The sequence below is a fragment of the Periophthalmus magnuspinnatus genome, chromosome 9, assembly GCF_009829125.3.
Source record: "Periophthalmus magnuspinnatus isolate fPerMag1 chromosome 9, fPerMag1.2.pri, whole genome shotgun sequence".
NCBI lineage: Eukaryota > Metazoa > Chordata > Actinopteri > Gobiiformes > Gobiidae > Periophthalmus > Periophthalmus magnuspinnatus.
Genome location: NC_047134.1, coordinates 8,056,666 through 8,073,870, shown reverse-complemented (window position 1 = coordinate 8,073,870; position 17,205 = coordinate 8,056,666). Strand labels below are relative to the sequence as shown.

Below are 17,205 nucleotides of genomic sequence, written 5' to 3'. Positions count from 1 at the left end.
GTCTGGACTCTTTGGTGACCAATCTATGTGTGAAAATGATGTCTCATGCTCCTTGAACACAATTTGAGCCTGATGAATCCTGGCATTGCCATCTTGGAATATGCCCGTGCCATCAGGGAAGAAACAATCCATTGATCGTATAACCTGGTCATTCAGTATATTCAGCTAGTCAGCTGACCTCATTCTTTGAGCACATACTGTTGCTGAACCTAGACCTGACTGCAGCAACCCCAGTACCTATTTGCTTAGTTAAATCCAGGTGCTACTGTTAGGTCAGATTTTTATTTTAAATTTCATAAACTAATGAAACATAACTGTATTATCAGATAAGGTAAACAGTTGTAATGCTGATTTATTGTTATAATCTGATTATAAATACATTTCCATTGTTCATGTCATAATTTGATGTTTTGGTTCTCAAGGTGATTATCTAATTGGAAAGCCTAAACTGCCTCTCTAAGATCTGAATGGTCACTACCTAAACCCCAGCACCTGCTGCCAACCACAAATCAATGCTAGTGCAGCCTCTGCAGCTCAGTGAGCGAATTGTGGAGGTTCTTAGCTAAGGGTCTGGTTCACATGAGGCCTGTCCATATACTGAGAAAGAAAAAAACTTGCATGTGTCCTCTATCTCCATTTTAGGACACTGCCAAAACAAGTTCAGTTGAGACTGCACTACCTTTTTAAATAGTAACAGTGCAGGCTACATACCTTTGAAGAACTCTCCTCTACTTCCTGATTTTTTGTACTTTTGCCACTTACTGAATGTAAAACTTTGATAAATATTTACCACAGGTACTATCCCACCAAACAAAATCACAGTTATAAAAACATGAAAACCTGTTGTATGCACTTTAACATCTCCAGTATTGCCTCATGTAAAGTCCTTATAGATCCATTGACATATTACTGTGGCTGTTTGGATGCTGAGCTGGCATGTCATACTGCAGTCTCTCCCCCTCCTCTGCTCCCCTCTCCTATATGAGCCAACCCGCAGCACGTGGACCTACAGAGGGTTCTGCTCCTGTCTACTCTTGCCTGCTCCTATCCGTTCCTGCCAGCCCCTGCCTACTCCTGCCAGCCCCCGTCTACTCCTGCCAGCCTCTCCCCACTCCTCTGCGCTAATCCACCGCTACTTGCCAGTTACTATTCCGACTGTGCGGCGTTTACGTTACAGCCCAGAGAAGAGGAAAGTTGATAGAGGAAGGAAGAGGAGGAGAGGGAGACAACCATCGATATAGAAGGAAAGAGAAGGAGAGAGAAAAGGAAAACATTGAAAGAGAGGACGGAGAGAGAGAGGGGGGGGTTATCAGTAGAAAGAGGGAAAAGGAGGACAGAATGAGGGGCAGGAGAAAGCGGAAGAGAGAGAGAAAGAGAAGGAGAGAACGAGGAGGAGAAGAGAGGGAACAAGAAACCCTCAATAGTGAGAGAAATAAGGGAGAGAGAGAGAGAGAGAGAGGGGAGGGAGGGGTGAGGGAATCAAAAGAGAGAAGAAAGAAAAGAGGGTGAGAGGAGGGAACATATAGTTTGTCATGATTCTCAAAGATGGGATCTAGTATATCTTGTATGTGGAGAAATATAGTGAGGTGGACTGGGACAATAATACTACATAGGACTTGGATATTGTAGTGCTTTCAGACACTTAATGATGCTATACATTGAATTATTCATTGACTCACACTCAGGGATGTTAAACTACTGAATTATATCTGACGTTTGTATTGTGTGAAAATGTGCTGCACTGTAGGCAGTATTCCTCTGCTTCTGGTACTGCTACTACTTCTGGTAGAGACAGCTGCCCTGGGATAGTCTGACGGAAGTGCCATCGGCCCCTCCGGCCTCTACCAACACTCATGCAGCACATCCACACAGGCTCAGAAAGTGTTGCGAGTGTGAACCTACAGGTTAGTGTGCATCTGCTCTACTCACTGAACCACATCCTATTCATGGGACCAGCTTCCTGATATATGGTGCCATTTTGCAGACGGTTGATCATTCAAAAATACATAATATTTAGCTTTGAAATGTTAATTGCTATGGTTACTGTCCTTCTGAATTTTGAAACCCATGGATAGAGATGATTGAAAGTGCTGATTTATAGATTTGAGAGAGAGTGCATTATTTGAAAATCTAAAATTGTTGTGGGGTGAGTAAAGCGAGCAGCCAGTGCACAGTGACAGACAAGAGGGAGCAGGGCTGAATTACACTGGAACTGAGTTTAACTAACAATGAAATAAGAGCAAAATGTGACTGTGTGATTTTAAATTGTGTTACAGACATGCAGAGCCCATTAACCTGTTAGCGGGCGGGCCGTCGCCTTTACTTTACAATTTTACAGCAATGTACATATATTTCTGTGTCACCCACACAAACAATCTACACATCAGATGAAAGCTACGGCTCTCATCTTTCTGAATGTGCAAACCATTTTCACTTGCAATCACCACACCTCTGATAGAAAAGCCATTTTTACAGAAGCTAAAATTGTTGTGGATTTGGACTTCACTTGACTTTGAGCGCTCTGGTTCTGTCAAACATCAACATATTCCCACAAAGTTGGTCTCATTTGTTTTGTACAGATCCAAAGAATATAATCCAGTCAAGAAATTATGGCTACAAAATAAGTTAGATCCTTGATGTCCAATCTGCTGCAGGAAGGTATTCCAAACGTGAAATCTGCTCCGTCCCTTTTTTGCACTTCTTTTGTCAATTTCAGGCATAATTAACTTCTCACAGCGCAACTTTGTTTCTCAGAGCTAAACAAACTTGTTAGCTTGTGATTGACACCAATGTTGGCCAATAAGGTGCAATAAGGTGGGGGTTGTGGGTTACTGGAGCCTCAGACAGTGAATCAGTCCTACAGATGACTGAAAGTTTATGCCCCACTCTTCCCCTTGTAGAAACAAGCAGTTACATTACACATGTCTGGTGATGTTTTCCCCTTACAGCCAATGAGCAGTGGAATACGACGATGTATGACATGCCATGGTTTTCCGTAAAATGACGCATTGTTGTTTTGCAGCAGTTTTGACGAAACACACAAAACAAACAAAGTACGCGATCGAGGACACTGTGGATGTTTGTACAAGTTATACTAGAGTTATCTCGGACCCGGAGCAGTTTGTGGCAAAGAGTGAAGATAGCGTTTGGACTCAGGAGTAGAGGATGTTATGTTTTAATGGACTGTATGCTGTTCCTGATCATGAAGCGTGGCTTATTCTGCTATTGACTTAATTGTAGGTAAAATACATCATGTCTAATCATTAGCATGGCTTCTGTGCACATTTGTGTTTTTCTGGGTGACTCCGACCTGTAAGATGCGCTCATCGGCTATTGCAAAAGTAATGGTACAAGACTTTTTTTTTTTTACCATTTTGTGGACATTGCCATTGTGAAGGCCTTTATTCTCTATAAAGGACACTGTAGATCGAAGGGTAAAATCCCTATGCACCAAAAGGCCTTTAGAGAAACTCTTGTCTTGGAGCTGGCAGAGGCAGGAGCCATCAGAACACAGCAGGAAGAAGGAAGCACGGAGAAGTCGTCTTGTGTACATCAACCCTGGCAGTGGCAAGACACACAGGGCAGGTTGAAGTGCAAAAAGTGACATGCCAAAACTCCAGTGAAATGTTTAACACACAATATACCCCTGTGCTTCCTGCAACAAAGATACTGTTATAATGGACAGGGTCCTGGGCCAGTGAGAGAAAAGAGGAATGAGAGAAGCATTCCTGCTGCACCAACCAGAGACCGAGCCAATGTGTCAACACCATCTGCAGCACCACAACTACAACCACCACCTCCCCCAGCGAAGGACTCACCACCAGCAGCACAACCATCTCCCCCAGCGAAAGATTCAAAAGTGAAGGATGCATCTCCAGTGTCACTTCCCTCAGGGCCCACATCACAGGCCTTGAACCTGTCTGTGACAGCCCCAGCAGAGGTTTCAGTCGTAGCAGCACCCACATCACCTCCCCTGCCCACAGACCAGCCCTGGGTCCCCTTTGCTACATCTACTCCCTCTAGGGACTCCTCTTTCTCCTTTTCCTCCACACCTTCACCTATGGCCCTTCCCGACCATCTAGAAAGTCTCATCAGATCAGGAATTAAGATGGCTCCCCTCACACCTAATATAGAGCGATCGAGAATTCTGGCATCAACTATGCTGAACTCTTCCCCATACCCACCTATCCCCCCTCGTCTTTCACCCAAACTCCCCCCTGCTCCGCCTCCTCGGCCCTCACCTGGTCCCTCACCCAAACTCCCCCCTGCTCTCTCAACTGGTCCCTCACCCAAACTCCCCCCTGCTCGCCCTTCCCTGCCTTCCCCCACAGCTGTTATCAACAAGAGCTAGGACACACAGGGCCTCTGCTGTCTCAGGACATACAGTCATGATAAAAATAATATCATGCTGAGGTCCTGTGATGGAGCTATATCTACCACATAGACTGATTAACAGAAGGACAGTTAGACTGTCCAATCAGAGACATTTAGTTCACATTCCCTGTAAGACGATAACATCCAGTCCTACTGAAACTAATCTGAAAGTTGCTGTGCTCAATGTCAGATCTTTATGTAACAAGTCCTTTTTAATTAATGATTTTATTTCTTCTTTTAATCTTGACTTTATGTTTATAACCGACAAAAATACAGGTAATGCAGTTCTAGTGGAATCAACTCCACCCAACTTCAAATTTGAATCTGAAACACAGGTAAACAAAAAGGGTGGAGGTGTGTGTGCATTTTGTAGAGATAATTTAGTTACTCACAGATTGTCATTTGGGGTGTTTTCATCTTTTGAGTATGTTTCTTTCAAAATGGAGCTAAAACAATCCCCCTCCATACTCTACTTAGTCATATACAAACCTCCCCAGCACTGTCTGAGTTTTATTCATGATTTTACTGAGATGCTTTCAGTCGTATGCACAGACTTTGATGGTTTAGTCTAGTGATTTTAATGTACATGTGGATAATGTGTTTGACAGAAACGCTAAAGAGCTCAGTTCTATCCTTGAAACCTTTGGTCTGACTCAGCATGTCAGCGAGCCCACCCACAACAGAGGACACACTCTGGACCTGCTCATTACAAAAGGAGTAAATATTTCAAATGTCAATGTGGTGGATGTTGCTCTGTCTGATCATTTCTGCGTCTTCTTTGACCTGTCTGTTATTCCCAAACCAGCGGCTGGTCCTGCAGTTGTTCGAAGGAGACACATAAATGATAACACAGGTGCACTGTTCATGGAAATGATACACTTTGAAAATGCCTCATGTTCTACTGTTGATGATTTGTTGAACTCTGTAACTTTGAGTGTTTTGAATGTTCTGGACACCATTGCCCCAATGAAGGTTAAAATGGTTAAAGATAAGCAGAAAGCGCCATGGAGGAATGATGACACGGTCAGGGCACAGAAAAGGGAGTGCCGGAGGGCTAAGCGGGAATGGCGCAAGTCAAAGCTCCACGTTCACTATGAGATTTACAGAGAAAAGATTCACATGTACAACCACAGTTTATGTAGAACAAGGCAAAGGTATTTTTCTGACATTATTGGTTGTTGTAGTAACAACTCTCGTGTCCTGTTTGCAATGGTAAACAGATTAACAAACCCCCCAGCTCCACTGCCGTTAGAACTAATTTCCACATCTAAGTGCAATGAGTTTGCAGTGTTCTTTAATGACAAGGTTCAGGGCATTAAAAATGCCATAAATTCCACAATGCAAATAACAACCCAGCACCCACCTAGACACTTAGAGCTGACTCACTATGCACCTGTAGCTGACAAAACTGTCCAAGAGATTGTCACCAGTCTGAGTTCATCTACATGCTGCCTCGATGTGTTACCCACTAAATTTCTAAAGTCTGTGCTCAACAGTTTGCTATCACCACTCACTCACATAGTTAATATGTCACTTCAATCTGGAACATTCCCAAGCGCTTTGAAAACTCTCCTAAAGAAGAGCAGTCTTGATGCCACAATATTGAACAATTATCGACCGATCTCAAATCTGCCGTTTTTAGGCAAAGTCCTCGAAAAAGTTGTTTACCAACAACTTATTAACTTCCTCGAAATGAACAACTCCTTTGATGTCTTCCAATCAGGTTTTAGACCCCACCACAGCACTGAGACTGCTCTTATCAAGGTGACAAATGACATCCGCCTGAACACTGATGCAGGCAAAGTCTCAGTCTTGATCCTGTTAGATCTGAGTGCCACTGTGGATCATGGGATTCTCTTACAGAGACTAGGGGACTGGGTGGGCATCTCTGGTACTGCACTAAACTGGTTCAAGTTCTATTTAGAAAACAGGGAGTACTTTGTTGAAATTGGAAAATGTATATCAGAGAAAATGTCCCTGACCTGTGGGGTACCCCAGGGTTCAATCCTGGGACCCCTGCTGTTCAATCTCTACATGCTGCCGTTGGGCCAGTTAATACGCAGCAATAATGTGTCTTACCACAACTATGCAGATGACACTCAGATCTATATCTCACTGGCAGCAGGTGAATATGGACCAGTGGATTCACTCTGCCACTGCATCCAGCAGATCAGTGTGTGGATGCAAAACAACTTTCTTCTGCTAAACTCAGACAAGACTGAAGTCATCATCTTTGGCCCACAGAAACATAGAGAAAGTGTCAGCAGTCACCTCCAGTCTCTCTCTCTAAAACCTTCAAATCAGGCTAGAAATCTAGGGGTAATAATGGACTCAGACTTGAACTTTAACAGCCACATCAAATCAATAACATCTGCAGCTTTTTACCACCTAAAAAACATTGCAAAAATCAAAGGTTTACTGTCAAAACCAGACTTAGAGAGACTTATCCATGCATTTGTCTCCAGTAGATTAGACTACTGTAACGGCCTGCTCACTGGCCTCTCCAAACGAGCCTTAACACAGCTGCAGTACATCCAGAACGCTGCTGCTCGGGTCCTGACTAGAACCAGGAAGTACGAGCACATAAGTCCTGTGCTCAGGTCTCTGCACTGGCTTCCTGTAGCTCAAAGAATAGACTTTAAAGCAGCTCTGCTTGTGCATAAGTCTCTCCATGGCCTGGGTCCAAAGTATATCTCTGACATGTTAGTGCCATATGAACCATCTCGCAATTTGAGGACTTCAGGAACCGGCCTCCTGCTGGTGCCCAGAGTCAGGACTAAACATGGGGAATTAGCGTTTCAGTTTTATGCAGCTAAAACTTGGAGCAGTCTTCCTGAAGATGTGAGACAGGCCTCTACTTTGACAATAATTAAATCCAGGCTCAAAACGGTTCTGTTTAGCTGTGCATATGACTGAAAGGTTTTTATTCTGCACTCTTCTGGTTTAATGGTAATTTTATGATGACAAAAGAAACATGGACTTTTATTAGACATAGTAAAGTGACAGGAAAGTATTTGAGAAATGACAGGAAAGTTTTTTGTAAAGTAATGGGAAACTTCTTAAACTGAGCAAGACACTGTTTAAAGAGTGCGAGAGAGAGTTTTTAAAGGGTGCAAACGAGTGGGTGAGAGAGTTGCAGATTGGGTGATTATTTATGTTTTGATTTGTGTGATTTTAATCTCTTTCTTATTCTGTAAAGCACTTTGAATTACCTTGTGTACGAATTGTGCTATACAAATAAACTTTCCTTGCCTTGCCTTGCCTTATAATGACTGGCACACAGAAGACCAGCCATAATCATGTGCAGTGTGTTTTAAGTTTGCAGTGTATGTTTGTTTACATTTTGAAGTATGTGTGTTTGTTCACTGTTTGCAGTGTGTAGTTTGTAAATATATATTGCTTTTGTCTCATACCACTTGTTTTGACTGTTACTACTATTTTGTATACAAATATACATTTTATATTGTGTTTTGATATGTTATATAAATTTACATCAGTAATAGAGCAACTAGGTGTGCAGATACAGATTCCTCTCAGTGTAAGCTTTCATTAATTCAATTCCATCCATCCATCCATTTTCTTCCGCTTATCCGGGGCCGGGTCGCGGGGGCAGCAGTCTAAGCAGGGACTCCCAGACTTCCCTCACCCCGGACACGTCCTCCAGCTCCTCCGGTGGGACCCCAAGGCGTTCCCAGGCCAGCCGAGAGACATAGTCCCTCCAGCGTGTCCTGGGTCTTCCCCGGGGCCTCCTCCCGGTGGGACATGCCCAGAACACCTCCCTAGGGAGGCGTCCAGGAGGCATCCTGAGCAGATGCCCGAGCCACCTCAGCTGGTTCCTCTCAACGTGTAGGAGCAGCGGCTCTACTCCGAGCTCCTCCCGTGTGACCGAGCTCCTCACCCTATCCCTAAGGGTGCGCTCGGCCACTCTGCGGAGGAAACCCATTTCAGCCGCTTGTATCCGCGATCTTGTCCTTTCGGTCATTACCCAAAGCTCATGACCATAGGTGAGGGTAGGAACGTAGATTGACCGGTAAATAGAGAGCTTCACCTTCCGGCTCAGCTCCTTCTTTACCACAACGGACCGATACAGCGACCGCATCACTGCAGACGCTGCACCGATCCGCCTGTCAATCTCACGCTCCATCCTTCCCTCACTCGTGAACAAGACCCCGAGATACTTGAACTCCTCCACTTGGGGCAGAGACTCACCACCCACCCGGAGAGAGCAAACCACCTTTTTCCGGTCGAGACCATGGCCTCGAATTTGGAGGGAGCTGATTCTCATCCCAGCCGCTTCACACTCGGCTGCAAACCGCCCCAGTGCCTGCTGCAGGTCCTGGCTCGAAGAAGCCATCAGGACAACATCATCTGCAAACAGCAGAGATGAAATCCTGTGGTTCCCAAACCAGGCCCCCTCCGGCCCCTGGCTGCGCCTAGAAATTCTGTCCATAAATATAATGAACAGAACCGGTGACAAAGGGCAGCCCTGGCGGAGTCCAACATGCACTGAATGAATTGATTAATTCAATTCAATTCATTTATTTTTGTAACGCCCAAAATCACAACAACAGTTGTCTCGATTAGAGCCCTCATTGATGTCTGTGGGTTGAAGCATTCAAAAGTTATTACCTTTCTGTCATGAATAGAATCCACCTAGCAGCAGCAATTAGATCAATGCTAATTCATTGTTTTTCTTCACAAGCAACAGAAAACCACTACCATGAGCTGAAATTGATTTTATCCTGAAAACTGGGTTATGGTAGGGCTACACTTACTTACATGAATGGCTCACATACAGTTTCTGTAGTGTAGTGGTTATCATGTTCGCCTAACATGCAAAAGGTCCCCAGTTCAAAACTGGGCAGCAACACAGAGCTCCTTGCCTCCTTGCCAAATACTTGGCAGTAGTGGTTGTCAAGATTGCCTCCAAAAGTCCCTCACCTATTATTAGTAAAACACCTAGATTTACAAATAATAAAATCAGTGTAAAAATGGCTTTTAAATAAAAAATTAAAAATTATTTATAGATATTGTCCTCAAATTTGAAATATGAGTGGTCAACAATATTTTCAACAGAGATATAGTGTATTTTTGTCCCCAGCTACCTACTGCAGCTTTCTGCACCTTCATTTTAACAAAAAAATGTGGTGAGGATGAGAAAAAATATTTTTTATGTGTGTTCCAAAGTGTATAAATGTTTGCCAGACATACTTACAGTGATTCTGACACCTGTGGGTAAAACTATAGGATGTTACGTTTACAAAGACCCCAAACTTGTGTATATACTACTGAGGGTTCAATAATGGTTATCATTTTAATTTGGAGAGGTCAGAACAAAGGCAATTTCACCAAAATGACCCAAAATTCTAAGGGGTCAAGATGCCTACAACTTAAAAAAGAGTTATTGTGCTTGTGTCTGCTATGTAGTTATAATCTATGACACCTGTGGATCTTTATTTTATAATTTTAAATTGTAATATTCATCTAAAATGACTAAAAAGAAACAAATCCACTGACTTCCACATTAGAAAACTGCAAGGCCCAATGGGAGCTGACGTCGCCATAAACATCATTCCCAAGAAAGCCGCATGCTGTCAGCACCGATGGATAGCTGCAGATCATGTTAGTGAGGCTGCCGAAGCCTAAGCTTTTCACCAATTAAGAAAATAAAAGTGGTAAATGAAGTAAGTAGAGAGCAGTGGGTGTATGCCAGTGCGGTGAAAATAGGAGATGATCTGCAAAATTACATCTTGAAAATAAACAATTAAAAATGGATCTATGGAGCATTCCAGGTGATGCCATAACGATGGATTAGAAGTCACACTTGGAAGTTGCACTACTGGATGCGAAATATGTAAAATAATGAACACATTTTAAAAATTGCTTCATACTGTGCTGTGGGTCAGGCAGTGAATTGTGGTGATCACCAAACTCTTTTAGCTAAAATTCTTCTTATAGAGGAATATATTTTACTCAATGAGATCCACTTTGTTGCCATTCAAAGTTCTTGCATATTTTCATAAAATTCAAACTTTGATCTTGTCAATTTTTAAGGCTAACACGTGAACCACAGTTGAGGAGTAATAGTATTCTGCTAGTACTCTAAAAAGTACAATTTCTTTAAAAAGCTACTCAAATAAAAGTAACTGCATAAATGAAATGTAAATACCATAGACTGTACAAAGAAGTCAAAGTGAGTGTGATGTCACCCATTGAGTTGAGCTCCAGCAAAATGAAGCTCATTGAAGCTAGTGGTTATAGAGACTAATTTGGAGCTGAGTTCCATATTTGGAATGCTGATAGCAAGTATCATAGCAACCAAAGAGCTAATCTGGAGTGAAGCTGAAGCTGATGGTAACACCCCTTCCCTTCCACACTGCTGGTTTAGCAGGGAGCGGGTGCTCTCTGCTTCTAACGCTATTGAGAGTGACCTCAGGGAAAGAATCATATCATGATTTATGGACAAAATAGCGCAATAAAAACCCCAGGATCATATGGGTTAATATGAACATTTTAAGACTAAAATGATGAGCCTCACAGCAGCACTAACGGAGAGAGGTTTTTCAATAGAAAGTAGCGCACCCATGCTCACTTCCTATTTGGAACACGGCGGCTAGCAAGTTAGCCACATCCATTTATGTATATATATGTAAATGAGCGTATGGATAATGGATGCATATACAGTAAATAAATAAATACCCACTCTATTATCCACCTCTCTAAAGCCCTGAAACAGAAGCTCAGACCCTCTTAGAAAGTCAATGAGTCTCCCAGTACAGGTTAAACATGTGGATGCTCACATCCACATGTTTAACCTGTACTCTGCTCTGAACAACTTCTTTTATGGGTTGCAGTGACAGAGAGCTCCCCCTGCACATGTCTATTGTGTGCATTTATGTGTGTGTGTCTGTGCCTGGGTATGTGTGTTGGTTTATGGTGCAGAGCTCAGACTGCTGATGTCCCTCTGTGTTCCTCTGCTCGGTGTGACCGGCATGCATGTACGTGTGTGTACATATGCGTGTGTGCGTATGTGTGCATGTGTTTGTGTGTATGTGCCTGGATGTGTGTGCGCGTGTGTGCAGTGTGCATGTGTGTGTGCGCGAGTGTCCGTGTGTGTGTGTGTGTACATGTGTGTGCATGTGTGTGTGATTTTTCGGTGCAGAGCTTGGGCCCCTAGTGTCTCTTGCTCTAATTGGCTGACCCCAGAGATTCCTCATCCGCTCATTGAAAGACCTGCTCCATCCTCATCTGTTCTCTTTTCTCTCTCTCCTTGTCTTTCTTTTTTCTCCTCACTCTTTTATACCACCAATCTCTTCACCATCTCTCTCTCTCCCTTTCTTTCTTTCCTCTCTCTACTCCTGTACTTTGTCTGTCCTCTGTCTTCTCCCACTTTCTTTTTCTCTCCCCCATCCCTCTTTTCATCTTGCCCCGCTCTTGATTTATATGCATCTGAAATCTTCTTACCCCTCACTCCCGCCTCCCTCCTTTTTATGATGTATGCTAATCCTGTCCAGAGCTCATAACACTTAGTCCCACTGCATGATGTCACCAGGTGGTATTACAGGAAATGTGTGCCTCTGTGTTTTTAAAGTGAACACACTTCTCCACACTCCTGATATGTCAGAGCTCACGTCTCCTCAGTAGATGCAGCATTTGAGCTAGCAGCTGTTGATTAGCCAGATCTGACACAGGACCTTAAAGATTCAGTATGTAACGGTTCACTATATAAAGATTCATTATGTAAAGGTTCACATTTTTCTATAGCGCTTTTCCACCTTCAAGGCACTTTACAACAAGGAACCACTCACCCATTCATACATTAGTGTACACAGACACTGAGGGCGAGGTGGGTAAAGTGTCTTGCCCAAGGACACAACAACAGCATTCATCTGTGTGAGCTAGAATCACACCACCAACCTACAGATCTGTGGATCTGACCACTCATCCAATGTTTTTTTATGTTGAGAGCAGGATTTGAACTGCCAACCTTTGGATCAGTGGACAAACACTCTACCAACTGAGCTAAAGCTGGGGAACAATTATCCACATAAGATGGGGAAGATGTGAGGGGGAGGGGGAGAAGGGGGGAGGAAAAAACCCGAGTTCGAGTCTGAACCTCTACCAAGTACCTCTATGGTTGTATTCAACACAATGGCCTACGACTTTATTGTACATTGCCAACAGGGTTATTCATTTGAATTTGTCAAATGTTTTGTGCAATATTAGCAGCATTACTAGTAATATACATTTATTGAAAAACAATGGATTAAACATGATAACTATGGCAAAGACTCAGACCACTATGTATTCAATTTGTATACGATGTTAATTACTACACAAAAAATAATCACTATTATATCAAAATGTGTTTACACAAACAAGCTAATTAAGCAGATGTTAGAGGGAGCTGTAAATCTGCCAGGCTTGGGTCAAATTGTTTGTTTGTCTACAGCCACAGCAGGTGCATGCACCCCAGATGAACTTTGTGATTTATGACTTGTCCAGTCAGTCCACTAGAGTTGGTGATCCTCATAGTACGTCAGTAACATTAGATCACATTATATAGTAACTGTGTATTTGTGTGTGTAATATAGTATATAATAATATCTATCATGTGTTTGTTTGACTTAATTTAGTATATTTATCACCCATCACCCAATCAAAAGAAAAAGCAAAAACACAGTATTGAAAGTTGAGAAATTTGGGAATTTTTATTCCTCAAAATAAAACAGAAAACAAGAAATATTTATTATAAAAGATAACAGAAAATATGTATTATAAAAGTATGTACAAAATATATTATATACATACTTACAACCTATAGCTAATGTACATGCTCAACAAATTATAAGTATTCATTATTATTATAGACTACAGTGTTTAATCACAAAACTCCTACTTACTACATATTCCAAAAATATTTACAAAATATTTACAAATATTTACATAAGGCAGAGTACCTTTATATACAAAAAAAATAAAATAATGTTATATTGTCATTTTCTCATCAGTCTAAGCCACTGCTCCTTAGTTAGTGTCTCCCTGTTGGGGCAGTAAATTCTCCCTTTAAACTGGCTGTGGCCGGTGTCTGTGGTGCGGGGGTTCTCCGCACTTGGTGCATTTGTTGGAGGTGACTGTCCTTGTGTACTTGCGTTTTTGTGGTGTGTCTTGTGTTTGGGCAGGATCAGTGGGAGTGCTCTCAAATTGTGGTGTGGAGATGGAGAGACTCTGGTGCAGTGGCATCACTTTGCCTGGTGCTGTGGTCTGAGGTGGCATGAGCAGTGGCATATAAAAAACTGGCTACTACTGACAGTACTGACAGTAACGGATGAGCAAAGAACCTGGCTGATGTTGATGGCTGGTGGTATATAAGAGATGGCTGAGGGGGTGTAAACCACAACTGGAGATGGTCCTGGAGCTCCAGCTTGTCACTGGCACCTAGTCTAAATAATGCAGAGGACACCCACTGGTGATCCTCCTGTGGCAAGGTCTTAGGCCACAGGAGTGGAAGCGTAGCACCCTGCTCTGGCTGAAAAGGGTTCGGTAAATATAGAGAAGGAATAGTCAAAAACTATTAAAATGACAAATCAAATACTTATTAAGTAAAATGCGTTTTACCATGTTCCCTTCTAAAGAGTGTGCCTCCACTGGCCTTTGAGGTTCTTTGGGAGGAGCAAGAAAAAAGGGCTCCTCCACTGCAGGCTGTGATTGGGAGATGGTATTTAAACCAGCAGGTGGAGGTGTTGATATAGTCTATAAATACAAGGTCAAATGAGTAGTTAAATAAAATTTGAATTGTTTATATGAAGTCTGTTATTTCAGCGTAATTGTTTCATTTACCTCACGTTTCCTTACAAGATTTAAATTTGGTTTTGCACTCTCCACGTGCTTTCCCCCGAATCTGGATCTTTCAAACTGAGAGAAAGACAAGCATTAATACAACCATTATAAAATTCATAACATTCATACATATTTACCGAAGACACAGTCAATTTTGCCCTTTTTGAAGGACTTGGTGTGGCAGGTGTAGCATCACCTCTGGAGTGCTCCAATGGAGCAGCAGTTGGGACCTGAAATATGAATGTGGCATGACATGAATGTGGTGACTGCTATTAAAGATTTCTATACAACAAACAATAACATTTTCCTACCATTAAGGGAGCACTTTGACCACTTGTTGATTGGTCTGCACTACTGGTTGGTCTGGGTGAGGCAGTAGGCTCCTGTTGTTACAGAACAAATATTAAGAGTATATACATAGGCAAATTCTGAATTACACTTTTTGTATGCAAGACACAATAATAACATAGATTCATTCATTCATACACATATAAAGCCGAGATCAGCAGTGATTTACAGAAAGCTCATTATTACCATTCTATTCTACAGCTATGCAGTAAACGCGAGAGCCAAATTTGTGCCAGTTACATGCAAATTAAGCCATATGTATTTTTTGCTGTTAGTTATAGTTAGTGTTAATAACCTTATGACCATATTTTACCTGCTATGCCATTTCCTCTGCTGTGGAAGAGACCTGTTGCTATAAAAATTCAAATAGGAACAATACACAATGCCCAAGAACACATTAAGGTATTGAAATATCTTTGTGTTAATTATATGCCTAGCAATATGTTCAAAAAAGGATATTACAATTTGAGGATGAAATCCACAGGTGCACTTCTGTGGCTGGGATAAAAGTGTCCGCTGACCTCTGAGCTGCAGAGGGCACTTTTCTATCTATAAAGAAAACCAAGTTACCATCTTGCAGTCTGCATATATTCTATATGCTGGATGCTGCATGAACACAATGACTTTGTTCAGCATAAACTTAAAAGTGTGTAATGTAAATACGCAGTAGTAATAAAGTAATGTATGTGTCCCATTTGATATGCTTTCAACATACCTTCTGATACATACTGTACCACTTGTGTTGCCTTGGTGCAGGTCGGTTACCTGCATCTGATGGCCAGGCACCAGTGGAGGCAAAAGACCTGAGCCGTGAGACCCACTCGCTGTCGTCCATGGCCTTGTGGCTTTTCGAATGTTTAGACATTTTTCTGGAATGAAAATTTATTATTATTTCCTCATGATTATATAAAAACATCACAATAAGCAGACATTTCCCATTGCAATGGAAACAACGGTCATTCCCCAGTTTAGAAAACTCCGACATTGTATAAAAAGAACTTGGACTATACATTGGCAGATCAAATCACACATTGTCACTCATCATAAAGCTTCAAAATGACTCTACTGATTAGAAATAACTGCAGAAAGGCAAAAATGGATACTCCACTTACTGTATGAGATAGAATGAACCAAAAAGCCTATTTGCATCAACAGAGTCTCGTCTAAATCCAAATGCTAAACACTGAACAGAACTCACAGGATCACACACGTGCCACAATCACAGTAAGACACTTTATTAGTACTACAGGACTATAGCCAACAAAAAGGCGGATTAAATTGGTGCCATTTATGTGCGTGCCTTCATATAGAGTAGAATTTATTCACGACCAAAATTATCTTCTTCTCACACTTACATATACATAATAGGGATGGATATGCAGTTGTTTTTGTCGAGTATGTTGTTGTAAAGCTTAATAATAACGTGGCTAGCCCATCATTAATGTCAGTGTAATGAAATCACCTCCATGTGTCCTGTCACTAGCATCAGTACAGAATATCTGAGTAAACGGCTGTAGTTACACATTTTAACACCTTTGTTTTCTTTGTACTGCAGTAAACAGACTGACACGTGATGCTATCGCTAAAGTTATCTGTAAGTGACCGTTTCTGTCACATTAGCGGCAACAGAGAAGCTCATTTTATCCTGTCTGAAACGGCTAAACGTGCGTGTGATATTTAATAGACAGTGAAAGTACTTACCTCAACACAAAACGATGATGTTTCAGTGTTCGGCAGATCCGCACTGGGACAGTGCTCCTGTCATAGGATTTAAATGCACGCGCCGCGGAGGCGGGACAGAGAGCTCAGCTCGGCCTGTGATTGGCCTGTCAAAAGATGGAGCGGAGTATTTGATTGGTTCTAGGAATAATGGAGACGTCTCAGCGACTGGCTGTCAAAAGATTGGGGAGACCGTTTGATTGGTGAAGGAAAGATGGAGCCGCCCGAATGATTGGTGAGAGAAAGATGGAGCCGCGAACATGATTTGTCCCCATATGCAGTTCTGCAGCTGTCAGGTACCGCCACTGTCGCCCCGCCTATGTAAAGGTTCACTATGTAAAGGTTCATTATGTAAAGGTCCAGTATATAAAGGTTCACTAGGTAAAAGTTCATTATGTAAAGGTTCAGTATGTAAAAGTTCACTATGGAAAGCTTCGCTATGGAAAGGTTCAGTATGTAAAGGTTCACCATGAAAAGGTTTGCTATGGAAAGGTTCAGTATGTAAAGGTTCACTCATGGGGTGAGAAAGCTGCACTTGTCCACTAGTGCTGTGATCAATACTAATGACCACAAAGCTACTGTGAGCCAGTATGTACCTGTATGCACTTAAATATACTATACTATATTGTACTTTTACTCTTGTAACACCCTGAATATACTACACTGCTGTAAAGTAAAGACAATCGGCCTATAGCAAAGTTAAGAGTAAATGAGTAGATGTCATGCACTAATAATGTGGGTTTGTGCTGTAGAATCTGGCAACACAAAATGGGAAGGTCGTTCTGCTTTATGTTTGGTTAATACACAAAACATTAACAGCTGTCTTATAAAATGTATTTATGACTGCTGATGACAAACAAATCATATTTTTCTATATATACTTTGCAGATGTGAAATCCATAGCTCTGGACAGAAGGTGAGCGC

At 42.0% G+C, this 17,205-nt stretch overlaps 1 non-coding gene across 1 annotated transcript; it reads left to right on the top strand.

Moving 5' to 3' along the window:
• The first annotated feature begins 9,171 nt into the window (after positions 1–9,171).
• On the top strand, positions 9,172–9,244 carry trnav-aac (transfer RNA valine (anticodon AAC)). Its single transcript has one exon. It is a non-coding gene; the product is annotated as a tRNA-Val (tRNA).
• The last annotated feature ends 7,961 nt before the right edge of the window (positions 9,245–17,205 follow it).